Here is a 21,626-nt window from a genome sequence, read left to right on the forward strand (position 1 = left end):
GCCAAGCTTACTGTCTTCGCCACGCCCCGGCCTGGGTCCCAGTCTCGAACACGGGGATGCCCAACCAGAAAACAGGACCCCACGGCCTCAGCACAGGTGGGCACGCTCCAAGCAGCCACCAGGCACGCCTCCCTCGCCCGCCACCTCGTCCTGAAGAGTGCACACAAATGACAAGCAACCATGAGAACAAAGGCCCCGGGCCAGGGCTCTCCTCTCCCATGCCAGCTTCCTGTAGGCTGAGTAAAATCCTCAATGCTCAGGATACACTCTCCTGCATCCCCCATATACTCAGAGCTAATGGAGAATCGCACATCTGGGCGCTACGGCCACACACCCGGAGACCTTGCGCGGGCCATCTAGGGAGGATAGATTGCCACAGGCCTCGCTTCCCGCACCCTGCACTCATCGCCAGGGGTCTGCCTGCTGCAACATTCCACTTCCGCCTTGTTCCTGTCCTCCACTCCACCCCGCTGCCCCCTGAGATAACGTATGCTACACCCTCACCCACTGGTCCCATCAGGAAAGGGAGGGCCAGGGCTAGGCAACCTCGTGCCTACAGGCAACCTCGTGCCTCCAAGTCATCCCAACCTTTTAAAGGAGGGCGCTTGGACACCTCACACCGGTGCTGCCCCAGCAGGCCTGGTTCTTTCGAGCACCTGACTCGGCTCAGCCAAGAATACCCAGCGGCCACACGCACATGGACGGGGCCACGACCCAGCTGTGGGCATCGGCCGGCCTAGGAATTCGCCCAGGAGGAGGACAAGTATGGGAAGCCCCGGCGGCTATCCCTGGCCCCTGCCACCTCTGCCTCTGCCTCTGCCTCTGCCTCTGCCTCTGCCAACGTGTGCCGGACCTCAGTCACGATGAGCGAGACGGTAGTGGGTTTTCACTCATTTTGTTCAGCTTTTCCAAGGAATGTTATTGGAGGACTCATCATCGATCCAAGCACGCCGGAGGCACCAACCGCGTCCACGCCCCGGGTCGGGACGGGCCGGGGCCCGAACGAGCACAGTCACGGGGAAGGTATTTGCACACCAACCCTCATAGCCCCCAACAACTGGCTCGGCACGGGGGAGGTGGACAAGCCAAGCTTACCGTCTTCGCCACGCTCCGGCCTGGGTCCCAGTCGCGAACACGGGGCTGCCAAACACCAAACAGGACCCCACGGCATCAGCAGAGGTGGGCACGCTCCACTCAGCCACCAGGAACGCCTCCCTCGCCCGCCACCTCGTCCTGAAGAGTGTACACAAGTGACAAGCAACCATGAGAACAACGGCCCGGTGCCAGGGCTCTCCTGTCCGATGCCAGCTTCCTGTCGGCTGAGTATACTCCCCAAGCCTCACCATACACTGTCCTGCATCCCCAATCCACAGGGAGCGCATCCACAATCCCGCACCTGGGGGCTAGTTCCGCACAACGGGGAACCTGGGCGCGCCATCTTGGGAGGACAGTTTGCTACAGGCCTCGCTTTCCGCACCTTCTAGGCTTCACCAGGGGTATGCCTGCTGCAATTGTCCCCATCCGCCTTGTACCTGTCCTCCCCTTCACCCTCCACACTCCACCCCGCTGCCCGCTGCGAGAAGCTCTGCTACACCCTCACCCACTGGTCCTCTAACAAAGGGAGGGCCAGGGCTAGCCCTCTCCAGACAACCTCATGCCTCCAGGTCATCCCAACCTTTCAAATAGGGCGCCTGGACACCTCACACCTGTTGTTCCCCAGCAGGCCTGGCTCTGCGGAGCATGCGGTTCCGCTCAGCCAAGAATACCCAGCGGCCGCTTGCACACGGACGGGGCCACAAAACCCAGCTGTGGGCACCGGCCTCGCCTAGGACTTCGCCCAGGAGGAGGACAAGTATGGGAAGCCCCGGCAGCTATCCCTGGCCCCTGCCACCTCTGCTCTGCCTCTGCCTCTGCCAACGTGTGCCGGACCTCAGTCACGATGAGCGAGACGGTAGTGGGTTTTCACTCATTTTGTTCAGCTTTTCCAAGGAATGTTATTGGAGGACTCATCATCGATCCAAGCACGCCGGACGCACCAGCGGCGTCCACGCCCCTGGCCGGGCCGGGGCCCGACCCAGCACATTTAGGGGGCGGTATTCCCACGCCAATTCCTGCCTATCCTCCAACAACTGGCTTGGCACCGTGGAGGTGGACAAGCCAAGCTTACCGTCTTCGCCACGCCCCGGCCTGGGTCCCAGTCTCGAACACGGGGATGCCAACCAGAAAACAGGACCCCACGGCCTCAGCACAGGTGGGCACGCTCCAAGCAGCCACCAGGCACGCCTCCCTCGCCCGCCACCTCGTCCTGAAGAGTGCACACAAATGACAAGCAACCATGAGAACAAAGGCCCCGGGCCAGGGCTCTCCTCTCCCATGCCAGCTTCCTGTAGGCTGAGTAAAATCCTCAATGCTCAGGATACACTCTCCTGCATCCCCCATATACTCAGAGCTAATGGAGAATCGCACATCTGGGCGCTACGGCCACACACCCGGAGACCTTGCGCGGGCCATCTAGGGAGGATAGATTGCCACAGGCCTCGCTTCCCGCACCCTGCACTCATCGCCAGGGGTCTGCCTGCTGCAACATTCCACTTCCCGCCTTGTTCCTGTCCTCCACTCCACCCCGCTGCCCCCTGAGATAACGTATGCTACACCCTCACCCACTGGTCCCATCAGGAAAGGGAGGGCCAGGGCTAGGCAACCTCGTGCCTACAGGCAACCTCGTGCCTCCAAGTCATCCCAACCTTTTAAAGGAGGGCGCTTGGACACCTCACACCGGTGCTGCCCCAGCAGGCCTGGCTCTTTCGAGCACCTGACTCGGCTCAGCCAAGAATACCCAGCGGCCACACGCACATGGACGGGGCCACGACCCAGCTGTGGGCATCGGCCGGCCTAGGAATTCGCCCAGGAGGAGGACAAGTATGGGAAGCCCCGGCGGCTATCCCTGGCCCCTGCCACCTCTGCCTCTGCCTCTGCCTCTGCCTCTGCCTCTGCCAACGTGTGCCGGACCTCAGTCACGATGAGCGAGACGGTAGTGGGTTTTCACTCATTTTGTTCAGCTTTTCCAAGGAATGTTATTGGAGGACTCATCATCGATCCAAGCACGCCGGAGGCACCAACCGCGTCCACGCCCGGGCCGGGACGGGCCGGGGCCCGAACGAGCACAGTCACGGGGAAGGTATTTGCACACCAACCCTCATAGCCCCCAACAACTGGCTCGGCACGGGGGAGGTGGACAAGCCAAGCTTACCGTCTTCGCCACGCTCCGGCCTGGGTCCCAGTCGCGAACACGGGGATGCCAAACACCAAACAGGACCCCACGGCATCAGCAGAGGTGGGCACGCTCCACTCAGCCACCAGGAACGCCTCCCTCGCCCGCCACCTCATCCTGAAGAGTGTACACAAGTGACAAGCAACCATGAGAACAACGGCCCGGTGCCAGGGCTCTCCTGTCCGATGCCAGCTTCCTGTCGGCTGAGTATACTCCCCAAGCCTCACCATACACTGTCCTGCATCCCCAATCCACAGGGAGCGCATCCACAATCCCGCACCTGGGGGCTAGTTCCGCACAACGGGGAACCTGGGCGCGCCATCTTGGGAGGACAGTTTGCTACAGGCCTCGCTTTCCGCACCTTCTAGGCTTCACCAGGGGTATGCCTGCTGCAATTGTCCCCATCCGCCTTGTACCTGTCCTCCCCTTCACCCTCCACACTCCACCCCGCTGCCCGCTGCGAGAAGCTCTGCTACACCCTCACCCACTGGTCCTCTAACAAAGGGAGGGCCAGGGCTAGCCCTCTCCAGACAACCTCATGCCTCCAGGTCATCCCAACCTTTCAAAGAGGGCGCCTGGACACCTCACACCTGTTGTTCCCCAGCAGGCCTGGCTCTGCGGAGCATGCGGTTCCGCTCAGCCAAGAATACCCAGCGGCCCCTTGCACACGGACGGGGCCACAAACCCAGCTGTGGGCACCGGCCGCGCCTAGGACTTCGCCCAGGAGGAGGACAAGTATGGGAAGCCCCAGCAGCTATCCCTGGCCCCTGCCACCTCTGCCTCTGCCTCTGCCTCTGCCTCTGCCAACGTGTGCCGGACCTCAGTCACGATGAGCGAGACGGTAGTGGGTTTTCACTCATTTTGTTCAGCTTTTCCAAGGAATGTTATTGGAGGACTCATCATCGATCCAAGCACGCCGGACGCACCAGCGGCGTCCACGCCCCTGGCCGGGCCGGGGCCCGACCCAGCACATTTAGGGGGCGGTATGCCCACGCCAATTCCTGCCTATCCTCCAACAACTGGCTTGGCACCGTGGACGTGGACAAGCCAAGCTTACCGTCTTCGCCACGCCCCGGCCTGGGTCCCAGTCTCGAACACGGGGATGCCAACCAGAAAACAGGACCCCACGGCCTCAGCACAGGTGGGCACGCTCCAAGCAGCCACCAGGCACGCCTCCCTCGCCCGCCACCTCGTCCTGAAGAGTGCACACAAATGACAAGCAACCATGAGAACAAAGGCCCCGGGCCAGGGCTCTCCTCTCCCATGCCAGCTTCCTGTAGGCTGAGTAAAATCCTCAATGCTCAGGATACACTCTCCTGCATCCCCCATATACTCAGAGCTAATGGAGAATCGCACATCTGGGCGCTACGGCCACACACCCGGAGACCTTGCGCGGGCCATCTAGGGAGGATAGATTGCCACAGGCCTCGCTTCCCGCACCCTGCACTCATCGCCAGGGGTCTGCCTGCTGCAACATTCCACTTCCGCCTTGTTCCTGTCCTCCACTCCACCCCGCTGCCCCCTGAGATAACGTATGCTACACCCTCACCCACTGGTCCCATCAGGAAAGGGAGGGCCAGGGCTAGGCAACCTCGTGCCTACAGGCAACCTCGTGCCTCCAAGTCATCCCAACCTTTTAAAGGAGGGCGCTTGGACACCTCACACCGGTGCTGCCCCAGCAGGCCTGGCTCTTTCCAGCACCTGACTCGGCTCAGCCAAGAATACCCAGCGGCCACACGCACATGGACGGGGCCACGACCCAGCTGTGGGCATCGGCCGGCCTAGGAATTCGCCCAGGAGGAGGACAAGTATGGGAAGCCCCGGCGGCTATCCCTGGCCCCTGCCACCTCTGCCTCTGCCTCTGCCTCTGCCTCTGCCAACGTGTGCCGGACCTCAGTCACGATGAGCGAGACGGTAGTGGGTTTTCACTCATTTTGTTCAGCTTTTCCAAGGAATGTTATTGGAGGACTCATCATCGATCCAAGCACGCCGGACGCACCAGCGGCGTCCACGCCCCTGGCCGGGCCGGGGCCCGACCCAGCACATTTAGGGGGCTGTATGCCCACGCCAATTCCTGCCTATTGTCCAACAACTGGCTTGGCACCGTGGACGTGGACAAGCCAAGCTTACTGTCTTCGCCACGCCCCGGCCTGGGTCCCAGTCTCGAACACGGGGATGCCAACCAGAAAACAGGACCCCACGGCCTCAGCACAGGTGGGCACGCTCCAAGCAGCCACCAGGCACGCCTCCCTCGCCCGCCACCTCGTCCTGAAGAGTGCACACAAATGACAAGCAACCATGAGAACAAAGGCCCCGGGCCAGGGCTCTCCTCTCCCATGCCAGCTTCCTGTAGGCTGAGTAAAATCCTCAATGCTCAGGATACACTCTCCTGCATCCCCCATATACTCAGAGCTAATGGAGAATCGCACATCTGGGCGCTACGGCCACACACCCGGAGACCTTGCGCGGGCCATCTAGGGAGGATAGATTGCCACAGGCCTCGCTTCCCGCACCCTGCACTCATCGCCAGGGGTCTGCCTGCTGCAACATTCCACTTCCGCCTTGTTCCTGTCCTCCACTCCACCCCGCTGCCCCCTGAGATAACGTATGCTACACCCTCACCCACTGGTCCCATCAGGAAAGGGAGGGCCAGGGCTAGGCAACCTCGTGCCTACAGGCAACCTCGTGCCTCCAAGTCATCCCAACCTTTTAAAGGAGGGCGCTTGGACACCTCACACCGGTGCTGCCCCAGCAGGCCTGGTTCTTTCGAGCACCTGACTCGGCTCAGCCAAGAATACCCAGCGGCCACACGCACATGGACGGGGCCACGACCCAGCTGTGGGCATCGGCCGGCCTAGGAATTCGCCCAGGAGGAGGACAAGTATGGGAAGCCCCGGCGGCTATCCCTGGCCCCTGCCACCTCTGCCTCTGCCTCTGCCTCTGCCTCTGCCTCTGCCAACGTGTGCCGGACCTCAGTCACGATGAGCGAGACGGTAGTGGGTTTTCACTCATTTTGTTCAGCTTTTCCAAGGAATGTTATTGGAGGACTCATCATCGATCCAAGCACGCCGGAGGCACCAACCGCGTCCACGCCCCGGGCCGGGACGGGCCGGGGCCCGAACGAGCACAGTCACGGGGAAGGTATTTGCACACCAACCCTCATCGCCCCCAACAACTGGCTCGGCACGGGGGAGGTGGACAAGCCAAGCTTACCGTCTTCGCCACGCTCCGGCCTGGGTCCCAGTCGCGAACACGGGGATGCCAAACACCAAACAGGACCCCACGGCATCAGCAGAGGTGGGCACGCTCCACTCAGCCACCAGGAACGCCTCCCTCGCCCGCCACCTCCTCCTGAAGAGTGTACACAAGTGACAAGCAACCATGAGAACAACGGCCCGGTGCCAGGGCTCTCCTGTCCGATGCCAGCTTCCTGTCGGCTGAGTATACTCCCCAAGCCTCACCATACACTGTCCTGCATCCCCAATCCACAGGGAGCGCATCCACAATCCCGCACCTGGGGGCTAGTTCCGCACAACGGGGAACCTGGGCGCGCCATCTTGGGAGGACAGTTTGCTACAGGCCTCGCTTTCCGCACCTTCTAGGCTTCACCAGGGGTATGCCTGCTGCAATTGTCCCCATCCGCCTTGTACCTGTCCTCCCCTTCACCCTCCACACTCCACCCCGCTGCCCGCTGCGAGAAGCTCTGCTACACCCTCACCCACTGGTCCTCTAACAAAGGGAGGGCCAGGGCTAGCCCTCTCCAGACAACCTCATGCCTCCAGGTCATCCCAACCTTTCAAATAGGGCGCCTGGACACCTCACACCTGTTGTTCCCCAGCAGGCCTGGCTCTGCGGAGCATGCGGTTCCGCTCAGCCAAGAATACCCAGCGGCCGCTTGCACACGGACGGGGCCACAAACCCAGCTGTGGGCACCGGCCTCGCCTAGGACTTCGCCCAGGAGGAGGACAAGTATGGGAAGCCCCGGCAGCTATCCCTGGCCCCTGCCACCTCTGCCTCTGCCTCTGCCTCTGCCAACGTGTGCCGGACCTCAGTCACGATGAGCGAGACGGTAGTGGGTTTTCACTCATTTTGTTCAGCTTTTCCAAGGAATGTTATTGGAGGACTCATCATCGATCCAAGCACGCCGGACGCACCAGCGGCGTCCACGCCCCTGGCCGGGCCGGGGCCCGACCCAGCACATTTAGGGGGCGGTATTCCCACGCCAATTCCTGCCTATCCTCCAACAACTGGCTTGGCACCGTGGAGGTGGACAAGCCAAGCTTACCGTCTTCGCCACGCCCCGGCCTGGGTCCCAGTCTCGAACACGGGGATGCCAACCAGAAAACAGGACCCCACGGCCTCAGCACAGGTGGGCACGCTCCAAGCAGCCACCAGGCACGCCTCCCTCGCCCGCCACCTCGTCCTGAAGAGTGCACACAAATGACAAGCAACCATGAGAACAAAGGCCCCGGGCCAGGGCTCTCCTCTCCCATGCCAGCTTCCTGTAGGCTGAGTAAAATCCTCAATGCTCAGGATACACTCTCCTGCATCCCCCATATACTCAGAGCTAATGGAGAATCGCACATCTGGGCGCTACGGCCACACACCCGGAGACCTTGCGCGGGCCATCTAGGGAGGATAGATTGCCACAGGCCTCGCTTCCCGCACCCTGCACTCATCGCCAGGGGTCTGCCTGCTGCAACATTCCACTTCCGCCTTGTTCCTGTCCTCCACTCCACCCCGCTGCCCCCTGAGATAACGTATGCTACACCCTCACCCACTGGTCCCATCAGGAAAGGGAGGGCCAGGGCTAGGCAACCTCGTGCCTACAGGCAACCTCGTGCCTCCAAGTCATCCCAACCTTTTAAAGGAGGGCGCTTGGACACCTCACACCGGTGCTGCCCCAGCAGGCCTGGCTCTTTCGAGCACCTGACTCGGCTCAGCCAAGAATACCCAGCGGCCACACGCACATGGACGGGGCCACGACCCAGCTGTGGGCATCGGCCGGCCTAGGAATTCGCCCAGGAGGAGGACAAGTATGGGAAGCCCCGGCGGCTATCCCTGGCCCCTGCCACCTCTGCCTCTGCCTCTGCCTCTGCCTCTGCCTCTGCCAACGTGTGCCGGACCTCAGTCACGATGAGCGAGACGGTAGTGGGTTTTCACTCATTTTGTTCAGCTTTTCCAAGGAATGTTATTGGAGGACTCATCATCGATCCAAGCACGCCGGAGGCACCAACCGCGTCCACGCCCGGGCCGGGACGGGCCGGGGCCCGAACGAGCACAGTCACGGGGAAGGTATTTGCACACCAACCCTCATAGCCCCCAACAACTGGCTCGGCACGGGGGAGGTGGACAAGCCAAGCTTACCGTCTTCGCCACGCTCCGGCCTGGGTCCCAGTCGCGAACACGGGGATGCCAAACACCAAACAGGACCCCACGGCATCAGCAGAGGTGGGCACGCTCCACTCAGCCACCAGGAACGCCTCCCTCGCCCGCCACCTCATCCTGAAGAGTGTACACAAGTGACAAGCAACCATGAGAACAACGGCCCGGTGCCAGGGCTCTCCTGTCCGATGCCAGCTTCCTGTCGGCTGAGTATACTCCCCAAGCCTCACCATACACTGTCCTGCATCCCCAATCCACAGGGAGCGCATCCACAATCCCGCACCTGGGGGCTAGTTCCGCACAACGGGGAACCTGGGCGCGCCATCTTGGGAGGACAGTTTGCTACAGGCCTCGCTTTCCGCACCTTCTAGGCTTCACCAGGGGTATGCCTGCTGCAATTGTCCCCATCCGCCTTGTACCTGTCCTCCCCTTCACCCTCCACACTCCACCCCGCTGCCCGCTGCGAGAAGCTCTGCTACACCCTCACCCACTGGTCCTCTAACAAAGGGAGGGCCAGGGCTAGCCCTCTCCAGACAACCTCATGCCTCCAGGTCATCCCAACCTTTCAAAGAGGGCGCCTGGACACCTCACACCTGTTGTTCCCCAGCAGGCCTGGCTCTGCGGAGCATGCGGTTCCGCTCAGCCAAGAATACCCAGCGGCCCCTTGCACACGGACGGGGCCACAAACCCAGCTGTGGGCACCGGCCGCGCCTAGGACTTCGCCCAGGAGGAGGACAAGTATGGGAAGCCCCAGCAGCTATCCCTGGCCCCTGCCACCTCTGCCTCTGCCTCTGCCTCTGCCTCTGCCAACGTGTGCCGGACCTCAGTCACGATGAGCGAGACGGTAGTGGGTTTTCACTCATTTTGTTCAGCTTTTCCAAGGAATGTTATTGGAGGACTCATCATCGATCCAAGCACGCCGGACGCACCAGCGGCGTCCACGCCCCTGGCCGGGCCGGGGCCCGACCCAGCACATTTAGGGGGCGGTATGCCCACGCCAATTCCTGCCTATCCTCCAACAACTGGCTTGGCACCGTGGACGTGGACAAGCCAAGCTTACCGTCTTCGCCACGCCCCGGCCTGGGTCCCAGTCTCGAACACGGGGATGCCAACCAGAAAACAGGACCCCACGGCCTCAGCACAGGTGGGCACGCTCCAAGCAGCCACCAGGCACGCCTCCCTCGCCCGCCACCTCGTCCTGAAGAGTGCACACAAATGACAAGCAACCATGAGAACAAAGGCCCCGGGCCAGGGCTCTCCTCTCCCATGCCAGCTTCCTGTAGGCTGAGTAAAATCCTCAATGCTCAGGATACACTCTCCTGCATCCCCCATATACTCAGAGCTAATGGAGAATCGCACATCTGGGCGCTACGGCCACACACCCGGAGACCTTGCGCGGGCCATCTAGGGAGGATAGATTGCCACAGGCCTCGCTTCCCGCACCCTGCACTCATCGCCAGGGGTCTGCCTGCTGCAACATTCCACTTCCGCCTTGTTCCTGTCCTCCACTCCACCCCGCTGCCCCCTGAGATAACGTATGCTACACCCTCACCCACTGGTCCCATCAGGAAAGGGAGGGCCAGGGCTAGGCAACCTCGTGCCTACAGGCAACCTCGTGCCTCCAAGTCATCCCAACCTTTTAAAGGAGGGCGCTTGGACACCTCACACCGGTGCTGCCCCAGCAGGCCTGGCTCTTTCCAGCACCTGACTCGGCTCAGCCAAGAATACCCAGCGGCCACACGCACATGGACGGGGCCACGACCCAGCTGTGGGCATCGGCCGGCCTAGGAATTCGCCCAGGAGGAGGACAAGTATGGGAAGCCCCGGCGGCTATCCCTGGCCCCTGCCACCTCTGCCTCTGCCTCTGCCTCTGCCTCTGCCAACGTGTGCCGGACCTCAGTCACGATGAGCGAGACGGTAGTGGGTTTTCACTCATTTTGTTCAGCTTTTCCAAGGAATGTTATTGGAGGACTCATCATCGATCCAAGCACGCCGGACGCACCAGCGGCGTCCACGCCCCTGGCCGGGCCGGGGCCCGACCCAGCACATTTAGGGGGCTGTATGCCCACGCCAATTCCTGCCTATTGTCCAACAACTGGCTTGGCACCGTGGACGTGGACAAGCCAAGCTTACTGTCTTCGCCACGCCCCGGCCTGGGTCCCAGTCTCGAACACGGGGATGCCAACCAGAAAACAGGACCCCACGGCCTCAGCACAGGTGGGCACGCTCCAAGCAGCCACCAGGCACGCCTCCCTCGCCCGCCACCTCGTCCTGAAGAGTGCACACAAATGACAAGCAACCATGAGAACAAAGGCCCCGGGCCAGGGCTCTCCTCTCCCATGCCAGCTTCCTGTAGGCTGAGTAAAATCCTCAATGCTCAGGATACACTCTCCTGCATCCCCCATATACTCAGAGCTAATGGAGAATCGCACATCTGGGCGCTACGGCCACACACCCGGAGACCTTGCGCGGGCCATCTAGGGAGGATAGATTGCCACAGGCCTCGCTTCCCGCACCCTGCACTCATCGCCAGGGGTCTGCCTGCTGCAACATTCCACTTCCGCCTTGTTCCTGTCCTCCACTCCACCCCGCTGCCCCCTGAGATAACGTATGCTACACCCTCACCCACTGGTCCCATCAGGAAAGGGAGGGCCAGGGCTAGGCAACCTCGTGCCTACAGGCAACCTCGTGCCTCCAACTCATCCCAACCTTTTAAAGGAGGGCGCTTGGACACCTCACACCGGTGCTGCCCCAGCAGGCCTGGCTCTTTCCAGCACCTGACTCGGCTCAGCCAAGAATACCCAGTGGCCACACGCACATGGACGGGGCCACGGCCCAGCTGTGGGCATCGGCCGGCCTAGGAATGCGCCCAGGAGGAGGACAAGTATGGGAAGCCCCGGCGGCTATCCCTGGCCCCTGCCACCTCTGCCACCTCTGCCTCTGCCTCTGCCTCTGCCTCTGCCAACGTGTGCCGGACCTCAGTCACGATGAGCGAGACGGTAGTGGGTTTTCACTCATTTTGTTCAGCTTTTCCAAGGAATGTTATTGGAGGACTCATCATCGATCCAAGCATGCCGGACGCACCAGCGGCGTCCACGCCCCTGGCCGGGCCGGGGCCCGACCCAGCACATTTAGGGGGCGGTATTCCCACGCCAATTCCTGCCTATCCTCCAACAACTGGCTTGGCACCGTGGAGGTGGACAAGCCAAGCTTACCGTCTTCGCCACGCCCCGGCCTGGGTCCCAGTCTCGAACACGGGGATGCCAACCAGAAAACAGGACCCCACGGCCTCAGCACAGGTGGGCACGCTCCAAGCAGCCACCAGGCACGCCTCCCTCGCCCGCCACCTCGTCCTGAAGAGTGCACACAAATGACAAGCAACCATGAGAACAAAGGCCCCGGGCCAGGGCTCTCCTCTCCCATGCCAGCTTCCTGTAGGCTGAGTAAAATCCTCAATGCTCAGGATACACTCTCCTGCATCCCCCATATACTCAGAGCTAATGGAGAATCGCACATCTGGGCGCTACGGCCACACACCCGGAGACCTTGCGCGGGCCATCTAGGGAGGATAGATTGCCACAGGCCTCGCTTCCCGCACCCTGCACTCATCGCCAGGGGTCTGCCTGCTGCAACATTCCACTTCCGCCTTGTTCCTGTCCTCCACTCCACCCCGCTGCCCCCTGAGATAACGTATGCTACACCCTCACCCACTGGTCCCATCAGGAAAGGGAGGGCCAGGGCTAGGCAACCTCGTGCCTACAGGCAACCTCGTGCCTCCAAGTCATCCCAACCTTTTAAAGGAGGGCGCTTGGACACCTCACACCGGTGCTGCCCCAGCAGGCCTGGCTCTTTCGAGCACCTGACTCGGCTCAGCCAAGAATACCCAGCGGCCACACGCACATGGACGGGGCCACGACCCAGCTGTGGGCATCGGCCGGCCTAGGAATGCGCCCAGGAGGAGGACAAGTATGGGAAGCCCCGGCGGCTATCCCTGGCCCCTGCCACCTCTGCCTCTGCCTCTGCCTCTGCCTCTGCCTCTGCCAACGTGTGCCGGACCTCAGTCACGATGAGCGAGACGGTACTGGGTTTTCACTCATTTTGTTCAGCTTTTCCAAGGAATGTTATTGGAGGACTCATCATCGATCCAAGCACGCCGGAGGCACCAACCGCGTCCACGCCCCGGGTCGGGACGGGCCGGGGCCCGAACGAGCACAGTCACGGGGAAGGTATTTGCACACCAACCCTCATAGCCCCCAACAACTGGCTCGGCACGGGGGAGGTGGACAAGCCAAGCTTACCGTCTTCGCCACGCTCCGGCCTGGGTCCCAGTCGCGAACACGGGGATGCCAAACACCAAACAGGACCCCACGGCATCAGCAGAGGTGGGCACGCTCCACTCAGCCACCAGGAACGCCTCCCTCGCCCGCCACCTCGTCCTGAAGAGTGTACACAAGTGACAAGCAACCATGAGAACAACGGCCCGGTGCCAGGGCTCTCCTGTCCGATGCCAGCTTCCTGTCGGCTGAGTATACTCCCCAAGCCTCACCATACACTGTCCTGCATCCCCAATCCACAGGGAGCGCATCCACAATCCCGCACCTGGGGGCTAGTTCCGCACAACGGGGAACCTGGGCGCGCCATCTTGGGAGGACAGTTTGCTACAGGCCTCGCTTTCCGCACCTTCTAGGCTTCACCAGGGGTATGCCTGCTGCAATTGTCCCCATCCGCCTTGTACCTGTCCTCCCCTTCACCCTCCACACTCCACCCCGCTGCCCGCTGCGAGAAGCTCTGCTACACCCTCACCCACTGGTCCTCTAACAAAGGGAGGGCCAGGGCTAGCCCTCTCCAGACAACCTCATGCCTCCAGGTCATCCCAACCTTTCAAAGAGGGCGCCTGGACACCTCACACCTGTTGTTCCCCAGCAGGCCTGGCTCTGCGGAGCATGCGGTTCCGCTCAGCCAAGAATACCCAGCGGCCCCTTGCACACGGACGGGGCCACAAACCCAGCTGTGGGCACCGGCCGCGCCTAGGACTTCGCCCAGCAGGAGGACAAGTATGGGAAGCCCCAGCAGCTATCCCTGGCCCCTGCCACCTCTGCCTCTGCCTCTGCCTCTGCCTCTGCCAACGTGTGCCGGACCTCAGTCACGATGAGCGAGACGGTAGTGGGTTTTCACTCATTTTGTTCAGCTTTTCCAAGGAATGTTATTGGAGGACTCATCATCGATCCAAGCACGCCGGACGCACCAGCGGCGTCCACGCCCCTGGCCGGGCCGGGGCCCGACCCAGCACATTTAGGGGGCGGTATGCCCACGCCAATTCCTGCCTATCCTCCAACAACTGGCTTGGCACCGTGGACGTGGACAAGCCAAGCTTACCGTCTTCGCCACGCCCCGGCCTGGGTCCCAGTCTCGAACACGGGGATGCCAACCAGAAAACAGGACCCCACGGCCTCAGCACAGGTGGGCACGCTCCAAGCAGCCACCAGGCACGCCTCCCTCGCCCGCCACCTCGTCCTGAAGAGTGCACACAAATGACAAGCAACCATGAGAACAAAGGCCCCGGGCCAGGGCTCTCCTCTCCCATGCCAGCTTCCTGTAGGCTGAGTAAAATCCTCAATGCTCAGGATACACTCTCCTGCATCCCCCATATACTCAGAGCTAATGGAGAATCGCACATCTGGGCGCTACGGCCACACACCCGGAGACCTTGCGCGGGCCATCTAGGGAGGATAGATTGCCACAGGCCTCGCTTCCCGCACCCTGCACTCATCGCCAGGGGTCTGCCTGCTGCAACATTCCACTTCCGCCTTGTTCCTGTCCTCCACTCCACCCCGCTGCCCCCTGAGATAACGTATGCTACACCCTCACCCACTGGTCCCATCAGGAAAGGGAGGGCCAGGGCTAGGCAACCTCGTGCCTACAGGCAACCTCCTGCCTCCAAGTCATCCCAACCTTTTAAAGGAGGGCGCTTGGACACCTCACACCGGTGCTGCCCCAGCAGGCCTGGCTCTTTCCAGCACCTGACTCGGCTCAGCCAAGAATACCCAGCGGCCACACGCACATGGACGGGGCCACGACCCAGCTGTGGGCATCGGCCGGCCTAGGAATTCGCCCAGGAGGAGGACAAGTATGGGAAGCCCCGGCGGCTATCCCTGGCCCCTGCCACCTCTGCCTCTGCCTCTGCCTCTGCCTCTGCCTCTGCCAACGTGTGCCGGACCTCAGTCACGATGAGCGAGACGGTAGTGGGTTTTCACTCATTTTGTTCAGCTTTTCCAAGGAATGTTATTGGAGGACTCATCATCGATCCAAGCACGCCGGACGCACCAGCGGCGTCCACGCCCCTGGCCGGGCCGGGGCCCGACCCAGCACATTTAGGGGGCGGTATGCCCACGCCAATTCCTGCCTATCCTCCAACAACTGGCTTGGCACCGTGGACGTGGACAAGCCAAGCTTACCGTCTTCGCCACGCCCCGGCCTGGGTCCCAGTCTCGAACACGGGGATGCCAACCAGAAAACAGGACCCCACGGCCTCAGCACAGGTGGGCACGCTCCAAGCAGCCACCAGGCACGCCTCCCTCGCCCGCCACCTCGTCCTGAAGAGTGCACACAAATGACAAGCAACCATGAGAACAAAGGCCCCGGGCCAGGGCTCTCCTCTCCCATGCCAGCTTCCTGTAGGCTGAGTAAAATCCTCAATGCTCAGGATACACTCTCCTGCATCCCCCATATACTCAGAGCTAATGGAGAATCGCACATCTGGGCGCTACGGCCACACACCCGGAGACCTTGCGCGGGCCATCTAGGGAGGATAGATTGCCACAGGCCTCGCTTCCCGCACCCTGCACTCATCGCCAGGGGTCTGCCTGCTGCAACATTCCACTTCCGCCTTGTTCCTGTCCTCCACTCCACCCCGCTGCCCCCTGAGATAACGTATGCTACACCCTCACCCACTGGTCCCATCAGGAAAGGGAGGGCCAGGGCTAGGCAACCTCGTGCCTACAGGCAACCTCGTGCCTCCAAGTCATCCCAACCTTTTAAAGGAGGGCGCTTGGACACCTCACACCGGTGCTGCCCCAGCAGGCCTGGCTCTTTCCAGCACCTGACTCGGCTCAGCCAAGAATACCCAGTGGCCACACGCACATGGACGGGGCCACGGCCCAGCTGTGGGCATCGGCCGGCCTAGGAATGCGCCCAGGAGGAGGACAAGTATGGGAAGCCCCGGCGGCTATCCCTGGCCCCTGCCACCTCTGCCACCTCTGCCTCTGCCTCTGCCTCTGCCTCTGCCTCTGCCAACGTGTGTCGGACCTCAGTCAGGATGAGCGAGACGGTAGTGGGTTTTCACTCATTTTGTTCAGCTTTTCCAAGGAATGTTATTGGAGGACTCATCATCGATCCAAGCACGCCGGACGCACCAGCGGCGTCCACGCCCCTGGCCGGGCCGGGGCCCGACCCAGCACATTTAGGGGGCGGTATGCCCACGCCAATTCCTGCCTATCCTCCAACAACTGGCTTGGCACCGTGGACGTGGACAAGCCAAGCTTACCGTCTTCGCCACGCCCCGGCCTGGGTCCCAGTCTCGAACACGGGGATGCCAACCAGAAAACAGGACCCCACGGCCTCAGCACAGGTGGGCACGCTCCAAGCAGCCACCAGGCACGCCTCCCTCGCCCGCCACCTCGTCCTGAAGAGTGCACACAAATGACAAGCAACCATGAGAACAAAGGCCCCGGGCCAGGGCTCTCCTCTCCCATGCCAGCTTCCTGTAGGCTGAGTAAAATCCTCAATGCTCAGGATACACTCTCCTGCATCCCCCATATACTCAGAGCTAATGGAGAATCGCACATCTGGGCGCTACGGCCACACACCCGGAGACCTTGCGCGGGCCATCTAGGGAGGATAGATTGCCACAGGCCTCGCTTCCCGCACCCTGCACTCATTGCCAGGGGTCTGCCTGCTGCAACATTCCACTTCCGCCTTGTTCCTGTCCTCCACTCCACCCCGCTGCCCCCTGAGATAACGTATGCTACACCCTCACCCACTGGTCCCATCAGGAAAGGGAGGGCCAGGGCTAGGCAACCTCGTGCCTACAGGCAACCTCGTGCCTCCAAGTCATCCCAACCTTTTAAAGGAGGGCGCTTGGACACCTCACACCGGTGCTGCCCCAGCAGGCCTGGCTCTTTCCAGCACCTGACTCGGCTCAGCCAAGAATACCCAGTGGCCACACGCACATGGACGGGGCCACGGCCCAGCTGTGGGCATCGGCCGGCCTAGGAATGCGCCCAGGAGGAGGACAAGTATGGGAAGCCCCGGCGGCTATCCCTGGCCCCTGCCACCTCTGCCACCTCTGCCTCTGCCTCTGCCTCTGCCTCTGCCTCTGCCAACGTGTGCCGGACCTCAGTCACGATGAGCGAGACGGTAGTGGGTTTTCACTCATTTTGTTCAGCTTTTCCAAGGAATGTTATTGGAGGACTCATCATCGATCCAAGCACGCCGGAGGCACCAACCGCGTCCACGCCCCGGGCCGGGACGGGCCGGGGCCCGAACGAGCACAGTCACGGGGAAGGTATTTGCACACCAACCCTCATCGCCCCCAACAACTGGCTCGGCACGGGGGAGGTGGACAAGCCAAGCTTACCGTCTTCGCCACGCTCCGGCCTGGGTCCCAGTCGCGAACACGGGGATGCCAAACACCAAACAGGACCCCACGGCATCAGCAGAGGTGGGCACGCTCCACTCAGCCACCAGGAACACCTCCCTCGCCCGCCACCTCGTCCTGAAGAGTGCACACAAGTGACAAGCAACCATGAGAACAACGGCCGGGTGCCAGGGCTCTCCTGTCCGATGCCAGCTTCCTGTCGGCTGAGTATACTCCCCAAGCCTCACCATACACTGTCCTGCATCCCCAATCCACAGGGAGCGCATCCACAATCCCGCACCTGGGGGCTAGTTCCGCACAACGGGGAACCTGGGCGCGCCATCTTGGGAGGACAGTTTGCTACAGGCCTCGCTTTCCGCACCTTCTAGGCTTCACCAGGGGTATGCCTGCTGCAATTGTCCCCATCCGCCTTGTACCTGTCCTCCCCTTCACCCTCCACACTCCACCCCGCTGCCCGCTGCGAGAAGCTCTGCTACACCCTCACCCACTGGTCCTCTAACAAAGGGAGGGCCAGGGCTAGCCCTCTCCAGACAACCTCATGCCTCCAGGTCATCCCAGCCTTTCAAAGAGGGCGCCTGGACACCTCACACCTGTTGTTCCCCAGCAGGCCTGGCTCTGCGGAGCATGCGGTTCCGCTCAGCCAAGAATACCCAGCGGCCCCTTGCACACGGACGGGGCCACAAACCCAGCTGTGGGCACCGGCCTCGCCTAGGACTTCGCCCAGGAGGAGGACAAGTATGGGAAGCCCCGGCAGCTATCCCTGGCCCCTGCCACCTCTGCCTCTGCCTCTGCCTCTGCCTCTGCCAACGTGTGCCGGACCTCAGTCACGATGAGCGAGACGGTAGTGGGTTTTCACTCATTTTGTTCAGCTTTTCCAAGGAATGTTATTGGAGGACTCATCATGGATCCAAGCACGCCGGAGGCACCAACCGCGTCCACGCCCCGGGTCGGGACGGGCCGGGGCCCGAACGAGCACAGTCACGGGGAAGGTATTTGCACACCAACCCTCATAGCCCCCAACAACTGGCTCGGCACGGGGGAGGTGGACAAGCCAAGCTTACCGTCTTCGCCACGCTCCGGCCTGGGTCCCAGTCGCGAACACGGGGATGCCAAACACCAAACAGGACCCCACGGCATCAGCAGAGGTGGGCACGCTCCACTCAGCCACCAGGAACGCCTCCCTCGCCCGCCACCTCGTCCTGAAGAGTGTACACAAGTGACAAGCAACCATGAGAACAACGGCCCGGTGCCAGGGCTCTCCTGTCCGATGCCAGCTTCCTGTCGGCTGAGTATACTCCCCAAGCCTCACCATACACTGTCCTGCATCCCCAATCCACAGGGAGCGCATCCACAATCCCGCACCTGGGGGCTAGTTCCGCACAACGGGGAACCTGGGCGCGCCATCTTGGGAGGACAGTTTGCTACAGGCCTCGCTTTCCGCACCTTCTAGGCTTCACCAGGGGTATGCCTGCTGCAATTGTCCCCATCCGCCTTGTACCTGTCCTCCCCTTCACCCTCCACACTCCACCCCGCTGCCCGCTGCGAGAAGCTCTGCTACACCCTCACCCACTGGTCCTCTAACAAAGGGAGGGCCAGGGCTAGCCCTCTCCAGACAACCTCATGCCTCCAGGTCATCCCAACCTTTCAAAGAGGGCGCCTGGACACCTCACACCTGTTGTTCCCCAGCAGGCCTGGCTCTGCGGAGCATGCGGTTCCGCTCAGCCAAGAATACCCAGCGGCCGCTTGCACACGGACGGGGCCACAAACCCAGCTGTGGGCACCGGCCTCGCCTAGGACTTCGCCCAGGAGGAGGACAAGTATGGGAAGCCCCGGCAGCTATCCCTGGCCCCTGCCACCTCTGCCTCTGCCTCTGCCTCTGCCAACGTGTGCCGGACCTCAGTCACGATGAGCGAGACGGTAGTGGGTTTTCACTCATTTTGTTCAGCTTTTCCAAGGAATGTTATTGGAGGACTCATCATCGATCCAAGCACGCCGGACGCACCAGCGGCGTCCACGCCCCTGGCCGGGCCGGGGCCCGACCCAGCACATTTAGGGGGCGGTATTCCCACGCCAATTCCTGCCTATCCTCCAACAACTGGCTTGGCACCGTGGAGGTGGACAAGCCAAGCTTACCGTCTTCGCCACGCCCCGGCCTGGGTCCCAGTCTCGAACACGGGGATGCCAACCAGAAAACAGGACCCCACGGCCTCAGCACAGGTGGGCACGCTCCAAGCAGCCACCAGGCACGCCTCCCTCGCCCGCCACCTCGTCCTGAAGAGTGCACACAAATGACAAGCAACCATGAGAACAAAGGCCCCGGGCCAGGGCTCTCCTCTCCCATGCCAGCTTCCTGTAGGCTGAGTAAAATCCTCAATGCTCAGGATACACTCTCCTGCATCCCCCATATACTCAGAGCTAATGGAGAATCGCACATCTGGGCGCTACGGCCACACACCCGGAGACCTTGCGCGGGCCATCTAGGGAGGATAGATTGCCACAGGCCTCGCTTCCCGCACCCTGCACTCATCGCCAGGGGTCTGCCTGCTGCAACATTCCACTTCCGCCTTGTTCCTGTCCTCCACTCCACCCCGCTGCCCCCTGAGATAACGTATGCTACACCCTCACCCACTGGTCCCATCAGGAAAGGGAGGGCCAGGGCTAGGCAACCTCGTGCCTACAGGCAACCTCGTGCCTCCAACTCATCCCAACCTTTTAAAGGAGGGCGCTTGGACACCTCACACCGGTGCTGCCCCAGCAGGCCTGGCTCTTTCGAGCACCTGACTCGGTTCAGCCAAGAATACCCAGTGGCCACACGCACATGGACGGGGCCACGGCCCAGCTGTGGGCATCGGCCGGCCTAGGAATGCGCCCAGGAGGAGGACAAGTATGGGAAGCCCCGGCGGCTATCCCTGGCCCCTGCCACCTCTGCCTCTGCCTCTGCCTCTGCCTCTGCCTCGGCCTCTGCCAACGTGTGCCGGACCTCAGTCACGATGAGCGAGACGGTAGTGAGTTTTCACTCATTTTATTCAGCTTTTCCAAGGAATGTTATTGGAGGACTCATCATCGATCCAAGCACGCCGGAGGCACCAACCGCGTCCACGCCCCGGGCCGGGACGGGCCGGGGCCCGAACGAGCACAGTCACGGGGAAGGTATTTGCACACCAACCCTCATAGCCCCCAACAACTGGCTCGGCACGGGGGAGGTGGACAAGCCAAGCTTACCGTCTTCGCCACGCTCCGGCCTGGGTCCCAGTCGCGAACACGGGGATGCCAAACACCAAACAGGACCCCACGGCATCAGCAGAGGTGGGCACGCTCCACTCAGCCACCAGGAACGCCTCCCTCGCCCGCCACCTCGTCCTGAAGAGTGTACACAAGTGACAAGCAACCATGAGAACAACGGCCCGGTGCCAGGGCTCTCCTGTCCGATGCCAGCTTCCTGTCGGCTGAGTATACTCCCCAAGCCTCACCATACACTGTCCTGCATCCCCAATCCACAGGGAGCGCATCCACAATCCCGCACCTGGGGGCTAGTTCCGCACAACGGGGAACCTGGGCGCGCCATCTTGGGAGGACAGTTTGCTACAGGCCTCGCTTTCCGCACCTTCTAGGCTTCACCAGGGGTATGCCTGCTGCAATTGTCCCCATCCGCCTTGTACCTGTCCTCCCCTTCACCCTCCACACTCCACCCCGCTGCCCGCTGCGAGAAGCTCTGCTACACCCTCACCCACTGGTCCTCTAACAAAGGGAGGGCCAGGGCTAGCCCTCTCCAGACAACCTCATGCCTCCAGGTCATCCCAACCTTTCAAATAGAGCGCCTGGACACCTCACACCTGTTGTTCCCCAGCAGGCCTGGCTCTGCGGAGCATGCAGTTCCGCTCAGCCAAGAATACCCAGCGGCCCCTTGCACACGGACGGGGCCACAAACCCAGCTGTGGGCACCGGCCGCGCCTAGGACTTCGCCCAGGAGGAGGACAAGTATGGGAAGCCCCAGCAGCTATCCCTGGCCCCTGCCACCTCTGCCTCTGCCTCTGCCTCTGCCTCTGCCAACGTGTGCCGGACCTCAGTCACGATGAGCGAGACGGTAGTGGGTTTTCACTCATTTTGTTCAGCTTTTCCAAGGAATGTTATTGGAGGACTCATCATCGATCCAAGCACGCCGGACGCACCAGCGGCGTCCACGCCCCTGGCCGGGCCGGGGCCCGACCCAGCACATTTAGGGGGCGGTATGCCCACGCCAATTCCTGCCTATCCTCCAACAACTGGCTTGGCACCGTGGACGTGGACAAGCCAAGCTTACCGTCTTCGCCACGC

At 62.0% G+C, this 21,626-nt stretch overlaps 20 non-coding genes across 20 annotated transcripts; all 20 read right to left on the bottom strand.

Annotated features, from left to right (window-relative positions):
* Positions 1-849: 849 nt before the first annotated feature.
* LOC144255528 (small nucleolar RNA SNORD116) lies at positions 850-943 on the bottom strand. Its single transcript, XR_013343826.1, has one exon. It is a non-coding gene; the product is annotated as a small nucleolar RNA SNORD116 (small nucleolar RNA).
* A 982-nt stretch (positions 944-1,925) lies between these two features.
* Positions 1,926-2,019, bottom strand: LOC144255529 (small nucleolar RNA SNORD116). Its single transcript, XR_013343827.1, has one exon. It is a non-coding gene; the product is annotated as a small nucleolar RNA SNORD116 (small nucleolar RNA).
* A 986-nt stretch (positions 2,020-3,005) lies between these two features.
* Positions 3,006-3,099, bottom strand: LOC144255530 (small nucleolar RNA SNORD116). Its single transcript, XR_013343828.1, has one exon. It is a non-coding gene; the product is annotated as a small nucleolar RNA SNORD116 (small nucleolar RNA).
* A 987-nt stretch (positions 3,100-4,086) lies between these two features.
* Positions 4,087-4,180, bottom strand: LOC144255531 (small nucleolar RNA SNORD116). Its single transcript, XR_013343829.1, has one exon. It is a non-coding gene; the product is annotated as a small nucleolar RNA SNORD116 (small nucleolar RNA).
* Positions 4,181-5,159: 979 nt separating this feature from the next.
* LOC144255532 (small nucleolar RNA SNORD116) lies at positions 5,160-5,253 on the bottom strand. The gene has a single exon (XR_013343830.1). It is a non-coding gene; the product is annotated as a small nucleolar RNA SNORD116 (small nucleolar RNA).
* Positions 5,254-6,238: 985 nt separating this feature from the next.
* Positions 6,239-6,332, bottom strand: LOC144255533 (small nucleolar RNA SNORD116). The gene has a single exon (XR_013343831.1). It is a non-coding gene; the product is annotated as a small nucleolar RNA SNORD116 (small nucleolar RNA).
* A 982-nt stretch (positions 6,333-7,314) lies between these two features.
* On the bottom strand, positions 7,315-7,408 carry LOC144255534 (small nucleolar RNA SNORD116). Its single transcript, XR_013343832.1, has one exon. It is a non-coding gene; the product is annotated as a small nucleolar RNA SNORD116 (small nucleolar RNA).
* Positions 7,409-8,393: 985 nt separating this feature from the next.
* Positions 8,394-8,487, bottom strand: LOC144255535 (small nucleolar RNA SNORD116). Its single transcript, XR_013343833.1, has one exon. It is a non-coding gene; the product is annotated as a small nucleolar RNA SNORD116 (small nucleolar RNA).
* Positions 8,488-9,474: 987 nt separating this feature from the next.
* On the bottom strand, positions 9,475-9,568 carry LOC144255536 (small nucleolar RNA SNORD116). Its single transcript, XR_013343834.1, has one exon. It is a non-coding gene; the product is annotated as a small nucleolar RNA SNORD116 (small nucleolar RNA).
* Positions 9,569-10,547: 979 nt separating this feature from the next.
* Positions 10,548-10,641, bottom strand: LOC144255537 (small nucleolar RNA SNORD116). The gene has a single exon (XR_013343835.1). It is a non-coding gene; the product is annotated as a small nucleolar RNA SNORD116 (small nucleolar RNA).
* Positions 10,642-11,629: 988 nt separating this feature from the next.
* LOC144255538 (small nucleolar RNA SNORD116) lies at positions 11,630-11,723 on the bottom strand. Its single transcript, XR_013343836.1, has one exon. It is a non-coding gene; the product is annotated as a small nucleolar RNA SNORD116 (small nucleolar RNA).
* Positions 11,724-12,708: 985 nt separating this feature from the next.
* LOC144255556 (small nucleolar RNA SNORD116) lies at positions 12,709-12,802 on the bottom strand. The gene has a single exon (XR_013343853.1). It is a non-coding gene; the product is annotated as a small nucleolar RNA SNORD116 (small nucleolar RNA).
* A 988-nt stretch (positions 12,803-13,790) lies between these two features.
* On the bottom strand, positions 13,791-13,884 carry LOC144255539 (small nucleolar RNA SNORD116). Its single transcript, XR_013343837.1, has one exon. It is a non-coding gene; the product is annotated as a small nucleolar RNA SNORD116 (small nucleolar RNA).
* A 985-nt stretch (positions 13,885-14,869) lies between these two features.
* On the bottom strand, positions 14,870-14,963 carry LOC144255540 (small nucleolar RNA SNORD116). The gene has a single exon (XR_013343838.1). It is a non-coding gene; the product is annotated as a small nucleolar RNA SNORD116 (small nucleolar RNA).
* A 994-nt stretch (positions 14,964-15,957) lies between these two features.
* On the bottom strand, positions 15,958-16,051 carry LOC144255561 (small nucleolar RNA SNORD116). Its single transcript, XR_013343858.1, has one exon. It is a non-coding gene; the product is annotated as a small nucleolar RNA SNORD116 (small nucleolar RNA).
* Positions 16,052-17,045: 994 nt separating this feature from the next.
* LOC144255541 (small nucleolar RNA SNORD116) lies at positions 17,046-17,139 on the bottom strand. Its single transcript, XR_013343839.1, has one exon. It is a non-coding gene; the product is annotated as a small nucleolar RNA SNORD116 (small nucleolar RNA).
* Positions 17,140-18,127: 988 nt separating this feature from the next.
* Positions 18,128-18,221, bottom strand: LOC144255562 (small nucleolar RNA SNORD116). The gene has a single exon (XR_013343859.1). It is a non-coding gene; the product is annotated as a small nucleolar RNA SNORD116 (small nucleolar RNA).
* Positions 18,222-19,203: 982 nt separating this feature from the next.
* On the bottom strand, positions 19,204-19,297 carry LOC144255542 (small nucleolar RNA SNORD116). Its single transcript, XR_013343840.1, has one exon. It is a non-coding gene; the product is annotated as a small nucleolar RNA SNORD116 (small nucleolar RNA).
* Positions 19,298-20,288: 991 nt separating this feature from the next.
* On the bottom strand, positions 20,289-20,382 carry LOC144255558 (small nucleolar RNA SNORD116). The gene has a single exon (XR_013343855.1). It is a non-coding gene; the product is annotated as a small nucleolar RNA SNORD116 (small nucleolar RNA).
* A 988-nt stretch (positions 20,383-21,370) lies between these two features.
* Positions 21,371-21,464, bottom strand: LOC144255543 (small nucleolar RNA SNORD116). Its single transcript, XR_013343841.1, has one exon. It is a non-coding gene; the product is annotated as a small nucleolar RNA SNORD116 (small nucleolar RNA).
* Between the last annotated feature and the right edge of the window lie 162 nt (positions 21,465-21,626).

Source organism: Urocitellus parryii, chromosome 6 (assembly GCF_045843805.1).
Source record: "Urocitellus parryii isolate mUroPar1 chromosome 6, mUroPar1.hap1, whole genome shotgun sequence".
Lineage (NCBI taxonomy): Eukaryota > Metazoa > Chordata > Mammalia > Rodentia > Sciuridae > Urocitellus > Urocitellus parryii.